Raw genomic sequence first — 11,312 nt, 5'->3', positions numbered from 1 at the left:
CCTGTATTGGGTGCATATATATTTAGGATAGTTAGCTCTTCCTGTTGAATTGATCCCTTTACCATTATGTAATGGCCTTCTTTGTCTCTTTTGATCTGTGATGGTTTATCCATGGATTATTTTTATCTGCTTAGAGAAGTTAAGTAACTTGACCAAGTCATTGAGTTAAGTAAAAGGAAGGACTAGACCTGTATCCAGGCCTTTTTGACTCATAAATCCACCATACAACTCTACCTTGCTATACTTGAAAAGAAATTGTAATTTATTTTACAACTTGACAATTCTCTATTGCTCTTTATTTAGTAGTATAGGGCCTTGACCAGAATGTTGGGGTTACCCAAGAGGCAGGAAGCCATACAGAGTACCTGTTCTCCTTCATGAATATTTATGGTTCAGGGAGAAGTGACTCTGCTGGCAGTTCTAAGCCCTCATCATAAATCCTCATGCAGAGGCTGTTCTGGCCATAGACAGTTGCAGATTGGATCAGACGAGGAAAAATCGAGCTTAGAAAAGGTTCTTTGAAGCTGCATAATCAGATTATGATAATTTCATCAAAACCCATTTCCAAAAGCTAACATTTATCATTAGTTTGTGTACCTCCTAATTATTTCATGAGAGTTATTTCATGCAGGAATGATAAAAAATTCTAGCTTGAGAGAGCTTTTTAATGCAGTGTGTACACAGCCAGATATATGGCGTTGGCATAAGGGTCACATTTGCATTTGGGGCTTGTTTGAGACAGTTTTCTGAAAATGTCAAAGAAGGTGACATATTCTAAAAGACTGATATTAGTAATGAACATTAATTTATCTCAGATACTTTCTATAGTAAAAGTATTTTTTTGACCCAAAATTGTAAGCAAATGCTTGTCAAGATTGAAAAAAAAATTACCCAAGGCACACAACATTTAAAATATTTCTCTCAGGAGAATTTCATACACCAGAGTTCCTCAAGACTTAATTATTGAAAAACAAAATGGCACTTGTTAGCCTCTGTGTCCTCCTACGTCTAAATCCCTTCCTTCTTCGGGATCTACTATCTGATTGGAGACATCACCTTCCCCCCTAGTGCTGAAGCCACAATACTGAGAGTTATCCCTGAAAACTATCCTCTTTAACCAGATAAAAGTGGTCAGTTCCTGAGTCCTACAGCAAATGCTTTTCAAACCCATCTACTTAGCTGCCTTCTTACACCAACTGTATTAGTTGAGGTGTTCACCTGTTTTCTATGAACCAGCAGAATGTTTTCCACATTTTAAGTGGTTTAAAAAAATCAAAAGAAAAGTAATATTTCATGACATGCAAAAATGATTTGAAATTCACATTTCACGGTGTATAAATAAAATGGTATTGGGACACAGCCACATTTACTGATGTATGTATTGTCTATGACTGATTTTGTGCTACAGTGGTAGAGTTGAGTAGCTGTGATATAAAACATGTGTTCTGCTAAGTCTAAAATATTTACTACCTGGCTTTGACAGATGAAGTTTGATGTTCCCTTCTTAGAACCAAGGCTGCAGCCTCCTCACTGTTCTTTCTACCTCTAGTCCTATACCTTCTAACATATTTTCCACACTATATTCACAGTGATCTACCTAACATTTGCCCTGACACCGTTGTTCCTTTGTCTAAGATCCTTCATTGACTTCCCAGGTCCTAGTGAAAAAATACTAAGATTCACGGCTCTTTATATCTCAGTGCCTGCCGGTTCTTTTGTACAGTTTGATCAATGCTATATATGTTTAGTGCCCTTTAGTCACTTAGTAGCTGTCTTGGTTATCATATCCAACACACTCTTTGCCTCCCATGATACTCCAGGGTCCCCAAATATGCTAGTGCTTATGTCCTTCTCTGTTCAGAAAGCTACCCATTTTCAAATTTGCCTGCCAAATGCCTACTTATCGTTAAGTCTGAGCTCCAGTAAGACTCCTCCAGGAAACCTTCCCTGAACCCTGACTTTGTCTGGGGAGCTCCAAGCACAGTATTCCTTTCCCCCTTTCTTTTCCTTTCTTTTCTAGCCTGTACCCTAATACACTGTATTTGTGGATATGTGCCTATGTTTCTGAGGACTTGTGTTTTATATTCTCCTGTCCCAAGCCCTAAGCTGAATATCTGGATAATTAGAGGTGTTCAGAGACTATTGATTCATTAAATAAGTGATGCTTTAGGGCACTGATGAACTCCTACTCAAATCTCAAGACTTAGTCCACTGTTTTATGCTACTATGAGACTTCTCTGATCATCCCCATTGGTCCATTCCAGGAATACTCATATTTGCCTCTGGAAGTGGACTCTAAGGGATAAGGGATAGTGGTATGGTTTGGCTGTGTCTCCATCCAAAATGTCATCTTGAATTGTAATCCAAATTGTAATAGCCCATGTATTGAGGGAGGGACCTCATGGGAGGTAATTCGATTATGCAGGCAGTTCCACCATGCTGCTCTTGTGACAGTGAGTGAGTTATCATAAGATCTGATGGTTTCATAAAAGGCTTTATAAGGAGATGTTCCCCACTTCACTCTGCACTTCCCTCTCCTCCCACCATGTGAAGAAGGATGTGTTTGCTTCCCCTTCCACCATGACTCTAAGGTTCCTGAGGCTTTCCCAGCCATGTGCAACTGTGAGTCAATTAAACCTCTTTCCTTTATAAATTACCCAGTCTCAAGTAGTTCTTTATAGCAGTGTGAGAACGGACCAATATGGATAGTCTATCAAATAAGTAATACATTTCACCAATAAAATAGTCTACACAGAGACAGTTTCTCAAATTTTCAGTAAACATTGTTTCCTCTAAATTTTAATTATATCAGTTCCTTCTTCTAAAGAAATCACTTCTATTAAGCTAATTAGATAAAATTTGAGTGTCAAGAATAAAATTGATTCCTGATTTTATATTAAATTAATCAACTAATAAAGTTTAGTTTTTATCTAGCTTAGAGTCCAAGAACCTATAAAATAAATAGAGCTTCTGAGCTTAAGTAATATACTAAAATTATCCCTGGGAAAATCAGTTCCAGCGTCCACGTTCTGTAACTCCAAAGGATGTATCTTGTATGCCTCCTTTGTTTACATTCACCTCACTGCTGTTTTACTTCCTCTCTTTCTCTCTCTTAACCTGATTCATTTTTGACATTTTAAATGGGTTCCTTTGAGGCCTTATACTCTACATAATATATTTTTGCCGAAATCTCAAGTTGCAGCAGTAGTGACTGTTAACCAGTTGGATGGCTATTTTACAAACTAGGGAGAACAGAGAAATTACCAGTTGAGCATATAGTGGCAACTACAGCCCAGTTGTACTAGAGTTTAGCCCTGAGCCACGTTTTAAGTTAAACGTCTGAGTCCCTAACTAACTGATCTGGTTTTGGCAGAAATGGCTTATTTGCTTTCTGATTTTCAAAGCAGAAAAGTTCATGAAATCAACATCTCTGCTTCTGGGGATCTATCACTCCTCTACTTTAATTGCCCAGCAAAATGCAAAGCTGGAAGTGTTTGTGCTCCCTTGAACGTGAACATTCACTTACACGATCATACTTCTGGGAATCCGTCGTAAGTAAGTAATATAAATGAAGAACAAAGGTATATGCAAAAAATACCCAATTCAGCTTTATTTACGCTGATAAAACATTAGAAGCCACCTAAATTGCTGTTCAAGCAAAGTATGATGTATCTACTTACTGCAATATTATGCAGCCACTAATCATTATACTCACTATATTATTACATGAGAAAAGGCTCATGATATGGCATAAACAGGGCTGCTGACTAATGTAAATAATAATATATTATGTGTTTGAAAACACTTTGCAAAATTCACATGGCAATTTCTTAGGATGGTTGGTTTATGGGTGCATTTTTTGGTTTATTGTCCAGATTTTCTGTGATATTGCTGTATTACTCATGATTAAATGTCAAAAGTGTATTTTCGGTGCATCATGGGCTTTGAAATTTTTTCACAGTTACTACTAATATCAAGTTCTCTGAGTAACATACTTAGAATGGATAATAAAAGAAAGGGATAGAGTAAGGGTAGAGGTTAAAAAGGAACAAAATTGTATTTGGGAAAGAAATGTCACAGGGCTATACCAAATGATATAAAAGTGACTTACAGAAAAAAAAAATTATCATAGAATCCTAAGATCAGAGAGGACTTAAATGTCAGCTAATCCTACCACCCCACCTCTGTTTGGAATCCTTGTCAAGTTCTAGTTTTTGTGTTTAAAAACAATGCCCTAATAGTGAGAAAAGTTAGAAAAACGGTTAACACCGGCAGCAGGCTAATGATGAGTAAAGCCACCAAGGTAAAACTTAGGTGCCTACATGTTCTATATTTTGATTTAAGTGGGAGTCTCCTTGTAAATTTGCTGAGCTGTATATATAGGATTTGTGTTTACGTGTTTGTAATACTTCAGTAAAATTAATTTAAAATGAAGTTTGTACCACGATTTGAAACTCTTTCAGAGAATGTACTGATTCAGAAGTGGGTAAGCAAATTGGATACTTAAACTGTACTAAGACAATCAACAGAGAAGATGATTTAAGATGTGTTTATACACATCTTAAATTATATAAATAACTTAATATTTTTATTATATATATCAGAGATATACAGTTATATAATTATTGATATAATTTTAAAATTAGTAACATTACTAGTTTTAGCTTAAATATTTCACACAAATGAGTACACAGAACATTATAATCATTGTTGAGGCCCATATCAGCCAGCCCTTTCATCACAGTATCTGGTGTTTTAGTCCATATTGTGCTGCTGTAACAGAAAACCTGACGCTGAGTAATTTATAAAAAAAAGAAAAAATTATGTATTACATTCTGGAGGCTGAGAAGTCAACATTGTCGGGATACATCTGGAGAGGAGCTTGGTGCTGCTTCAACCACGATGCAAGGCAGCAGGGCAAGAGAGTGTGAGAGAGCAAGAGCAGACTGAACTGACTTTTATAACAAACCTACTCTCGAAATAACTGACACATTCCTGGGATACCAATGGTACTTTATTAATGAGGGCAGAGCCCTCGTGACCTAATCATCCCTTAAAGTTTCCACTCTTAGCACTTTTGCTTTGGGGATTAAGTTTCTAACATATGAACTTTGCAGGACACATTAAAACCATGGCATTTTGCCCCTGGCTGTCAAAATGTATGCCCAGGGAAAATCCATTCATTTCATTCCAATACTTCATTTCATCCCAAAAGTCTTAACTTATTCTGGCATCCACTTAAAAGTCCAAAGTCTCATCAAAATAAGATATGGGTGAGAATCAAGCTGCAATTTATCCTTTGGCAAATTCCCCTCCCACTGTGAAGTTAAAACAAGTCACATGCTTCTAAAAATGATGGTGAAACAGGAATAGGATAGACATTTGTAATCCAAATGGAAGAAATAGGCAAAAAGAAAGGAATAACAGGCTCCAAGAAAGTCCAAAATCCAAAAGAGAAAGCAAAATTAAACCTTAAAGCTTAGAAATAATCTTTCAATTCATATGCTGTCTACTGAACACACTAGGAGTGGCAGGGGTTGGGCCCCCAGAGCCTTGGGTAGCCCATCCCTATAGCTTTGATGGGCTCAGCCCATGAGGCTCTCACAGGTTGGAGTCTACTTCCACGGCTCCCTGGGTATTGCCATAGTAGGGGCTCTCTGCAGTGGCTCTGCCTCATGACAAGTTTCTGCCTGGGCCCCAAGGCTGTCTGACAGATATTTTGAAACTTAGGTGGAGTCTGCATAGCCCCACAGTTGCATCTGTAGAGTCAGCTCCAAGTGTTTGCTATCAAGGTTTTCTGCTTGTACCCTCTAGAGCTGTGGCATACATGAGTTGTACCTGGCATGAGCTGAACCTGGGTTCCCTTGAGCCATAGCTGGGGTAGCTGAGGAGTACTGCACAAATTGAAGGAGCAGAGTCCCCTAGGTAGCAAACACTGGGGTCTCACAGGCACCTCTCTGGAAACCTTGCACTCAAGATCCTAGCTTGCCTCAAAAATCTCTGAAATGCTTTGAGGGTCATGCTCTTATTGTCTTGATAAATGAAACCTGACATCTTTCTATCCATATCAATCTCTTTACCAAATGATCCAAAATATGCTTTTTTATTCTTTACATGGCCAGATTGAGAGTTTTCCAAATATTTCTAATCTTTTTTCCTTTTAATTATAAATTCCACCTGGAAATCATTTCTCCCTTCTCTAATTTTACTGTAAGCATCCAAAAGAAGCCATCCACCACCTTGAATGATTCGCTGCTTAGCTTTCTCCTGCCAGATATCCCAGTTAATCACTCTTAAATTCTACCTTTCATACAGCCCTAGGGCACAGGCACAATTCTGCCAAGTTCTTTGCAACTGTATAACAAGGATCCAGTTTCCAATACCTTGTTCCTCATTTCTGTCTGACGCTTCATCAGAATGGCCTTTACCATCCATTTACCATTTACTGTCATAATAGTTGCTCAGAAAGGTGCCACTATTGAATGGAAAAAAATGAAATAGTTTTCATGAAGTAACTAATGGTATATATTTATTTAAGGCAAATTTAGAGACATTATGTTCTACTCAAGGTGGGCAACTGCGGATAGACAGAAAAGAGGCTTGGTCATGGGTTGTAATCACTGGTAAGTTTTCTGCAGACCTGGGCTGAGTATAGCTTGTCAGAAGATAGCTCTCTCAGTTTATTTATTTTTCTTTCTAGATTACAGCTCCCTTTCTAACCCCATGAAGACCTAAAAGATTCAGAAAAATAAATTTACAAAACTCTGTATTGGTACTACTAAAACCCTAATGTTTACACAAGATGACCTGTAAAGTGTTTTAGGATATATTATCATGTTTGATCTTGAGAACAATCCTAATATTGGTGTGCTATTGACATAACTGCACCTAATACTTGCATAGGTAGTAAGTGATAATGTAGAGACTAGAAGCCAAGTCGTCTTCTTCTTTCACAACACAGAGGTGGTGCCTGGGAGCCTAAAATGTTTGACCTAGTTAGTGTATTCTAGCCGTTCATAGCCTTGAAGAGCTACAATCTAGATTTAATACTCTCTAAATTTAAAGGCAAATTATTACTCTCTGCATAAGAGTTATTCAGAGAAACATAACCAATAGAACACACACACACACACACACACACACACACACACAGATAGAAAGGAATTTATTGTAAGAAAGTGGCTCACATGATTATGGAGATTGATAAGTCTTAAGATCAGCAGGGTGAGTCAGGCAGGCTAGAGATCTAGGACAGCTGTTAATCTGGTTTGAGTCCAAAGGCAGAAAGCATTAATGTTCCAGCTCAAAAAACTGAGAGAGGAAGAGCTCCCTCTCACTCAGACTTTTTGTTCCATTCAGGCCTTCAACTGATTGGACTAGGCCCACTCACATTAGAGAGGACAATCTGCTTTACTCAATCTACTAACTCAGATGTTAATCCCATCCAGAAACACCCTTCTGAACATATTCAGAGTAATGTTTGAACAATTATCTGGGCACTCCTTGGCTTATTCAAGTTGAAACATAAAACTAACCACTACAAGTAGCACTGTAATAGTTTCCTATACATTCATCTCCAAGAGACTCTAAGCTGCTCAAAGGCATAGTCTGTACCAACATCTCTTTTTACCAGAACATGGAACTAAATATGTGCTCAATAAATGCTTACTGACCTGAACTATGTGGAATGCCACCTATATTCAGAGTATTACTAAGTAATGCATTCCTGAATCCACAGAAAGTTATATAGTCCTCTAATAGTAAGCAGTAGAAAATAACAACAATGATGCCGTTATTTTTGTATGGATGCATTTTTAAAAGAAGAAAAAAATACCTTGGGGGAGATCACAAAATATAGATCATTTTTCCTCTTCAATTGAGAGACTTGCTCCATATTGAGCAAATGTTTACTTAGGCAGTTGCCAGGGTGGGGGGGAAGATAAACAATGTGTACAGTAGAACTCATTTAGACTAATATCTGGGAAAGGGGCTGATCAGCTAAGTGAACAGATGTTTCATGTGCTGAACCAAATTGGAACGCTGACTGAATCATAATGAAGCTCTGGATGCAGGAATAGGCCTGATTAAAGAACCCTGTATCCTGTTACAAGAACTCTATGTACTAGCAAGTAAGATACTGAAGATGCCACCAGGATCTAGAACACAAGGTCCACCTGACTTGTGTCAAAATGGATTCACCCACACCAAGGATAAAGTGTCATAAATGTAGAGGCAATATTATGTTATTAAGGGGAAGTTTTAATAGTAGATGAAGTTTATCTGTTACCATTAAGAGCTGAGCATACAAAGTACATTACAGATACTGCCATCTCAAATTTATGTAATGCTCAAACATTAGATGGCCTTATTTTACATATAATAAAGCTGAAGTTCAGAGAGGTTAAATATTTACCCTGAATTATACAGCTAATAAGAAGCAAATCTGGTTTAGGAACCAGTACTATGTGACTACTAAGTCAAGGTTATTTGCACTCTAATTAGCTGCATCACCCTACAGTGAGAGATTTGCCAAGCACATAAGCACAGTGCCAGGTAGGAAGAGGAGTGGTGAGGAAAGGGCACCATGTGACACCCCAGGATCCATCCAACATATATGCTACCCCTGCATCCCAATGTCAGGCCTCTGCAACCTGGAGGAAACACCACTTAATGCTTAGAAGGGGTATAGAACTGTCAACAATTATAAAACATTAATCACAGTTCTACTGGGTTCTCAGAAATGCAAACAATGTCATTTTTCTGAAGTTGTAAATAAAAAAAAAGGGAGAACTGAGTCCAATTTCATGAGGAGATTTACTATTATCATAGCCAAAGAATCCAGGCCCCTGTACCATTTTGACCATGCTTCACCCATGCCTGAGCACTCAGAGTGGGGAATGGATGGCTTCAGGATATTAACGTCATAAAAGTCTCATGAATGTTTCTGGAATTGTTATCATGGGCGGGGCAGACACCTTCTAAGCATCTATATGGATGACATTCAATTATCACAACATTTTGAGATAACTACTTTTTCATTATTTGCATTTTACAGAAAAGAGATTTTGAGAGGGTTAAATGTGATTTTGTCCTATAAGAAAATTACATTACAGGGATAAGGTTCCAAGATGGCTCAATAAGAACAGCTCCAGTCTACAGCTCCCAGAGTGAGTGATGCAGAAGATGGATGATTTCTGCATTTCCAACTGAGGTACTGGGTTCATCTCACTGGGGCTTGTCGGACAGTGGGTGCAGTCCATGGAGTGTGAGCCGAAGCAGGGTGGGGCATCGCCTCACCTAGGAAGTGCAGGGGGTCAGGGAATTCCCTTTCCTAGCAAAGGGAAGCCGTGACAGATGGTACCTGGAAAAGCAGGACACTCCCACCATAATACTGTGCTTTTCCAACAGTCTTGGCAAATGGCACACCAGGAGATTATATCCTGCACCTGACTCAAAGGGTCCTATGCCCATGGAGCCTTGCTCACTGCTAGCACAGCAATCACAGCAATCTGAGATCGAACTGCAAGGTGGCAGCAAGACTGGGGGAGGGGCGTCCGCCATGGCTGAGACTTGAGTAGGTAAACAAAGTGGCCGGAAGCTCGTACTGGGTGCAGCCCACCAAAACTCAAGGAGACCTGCCTGACTCTATAGACTCCACCTCTGAGGGCAGGGCATAGCTGAACAAAAGGCAGCAGAAACCTCTGCAGATGTAAATGTCCCTGTCTGACAGCTTTGAAGAGAGCAGTGGTTCTCCCAGCATGGAGTTTGATATCTGAGAACAGACAGACTACCTCCTCAAGTAGGTCCCTGATTCCCAAGTAGCCTACCTGGGAGACACCTCCCAGTAGGGGTCAAATGACATCTCATACAGCCAGGTGCCCCTCTGAGACAAAGCTTCCAGAGGAAGGATCAGGCAGCAACAGTTACTGTTCTGCACTATTTGCTGTTCTGCAGCCTCCTCTGGTGATACCCAGGCAAACAGGGTCTAGAGTGGACCACCAGCAAACTCCAATCGACCTGCAGCTGAGGGTCCTGACTATTAGAAGGAAAACTAACAAACAGAAAGGACATCCACACCAAAACCCCATCTGTAAGTCACCATGATCAAAGACCAAAGGTAGATAAAACCAAAAAACCTGGAGTGAAACCAGAGCAGAAAAGCAGAAAATTCTAAAAATCGGAACACCTCTTCTCCAAGGGAATGTAGCTCCTCGCCAGCGACGGAACAAAGGTGGATGGAGAATGACTTTGATGAGCTGATGGAAGTAGGCTTCAGACAATTAGTAATAACAAACTTCTCCAAGCTAAAGGAGGATGTTCAAACCCATTGCAAAGAAGCTTAAAAACCTTGAAGAAAGATTAGATGAATGGCTAAACAGAATAAAGGGCATAGAGAAGACCTTAAATGACCTGATGGAGCTGAAAACCATGGCAAGAGAACTACACCACACATGCACAAGCTTCAGTAGCTGATTTGGTCAAGTGGAAGAAAGGGTATCAGTGATTGAAGATCAAATGAATGAAATGAAGCGAGAAGAGATGTTTGGAGAACAAAGAGTAAAAAGAAACAAACAAAGCCTCCAAGAAATATGGGACTATGTGAAAAGACCAAATCTACATCTGATTTGTGTACCTGAAAGCGATGGGGAGCATGGAACCAAGTTGGAAAACACTCTTCAGGATATTATTCAGGAGAATTTCCCCAGCTTAGAAAGGCAGGCCAACATTCAAATTTAGGAAATACAGAGAATGCCACAAAGATACTCCTTGAGAAGAGCAACTCCAAGACACAATATTGTCATATTTACCAAAGTTGAAATGAAGGAAAAAAAGTTAAGGGCAGCCAGAGACAAAGGTCGGGTTACCCACAAAGGGAAGCCCATCAGACTAACAGCAGATCTCTCTGCAGAAACTCTACAAGCCAGAAGAGAGTGGGAGCCAATATTCAACATTCTTAAAGAAAAGAATTTTCAAGCCAGAATTTCATATCCAGCCACACTAAGCTTCATAAGTGAAGGAGAAATAAAATCTTTACAGACAAGCAAATGCTTAGAGCTTTTGTCACCACCAGGCCTGCTCTGCAAGAGCTCCTGAAGGAAGCACTAAACATGGAAAGGAACAACTGGTACCAGCAACTGCAAAAACATGCCAAATTGTAAAGACCATCATTGTTAGGAAGAAACTGCATCAACTAATGAGCAAAATAACCAGGTAACATCATAATGACAGGATCAAATTCACACATAACAATATTAACCTTAAATGTAAGTGGGCTAAATGCTCCAATTAAAAGACACAGAACTGGCAAATTG

This window comes from Colobus angolensis, unplaced genomic scaffold (genome assembly GCF_000951035.1).
Source record: "Colobus angolensis palliatus isolate OR3802 unplaced genomic scaffold, Cang.pa_1.0 Scaffold179, whole genome shotgun sequence".
Classification (NCBI taxonomy): domain Eukaryota; kingdom Metazoa; phylum Chordata; class Mammalia; order Primates; family Cercopithecidae; genus Colobus; species Colobus angolensis.
Note: the sequence above shows the minus strand (reverse complement) of the source record.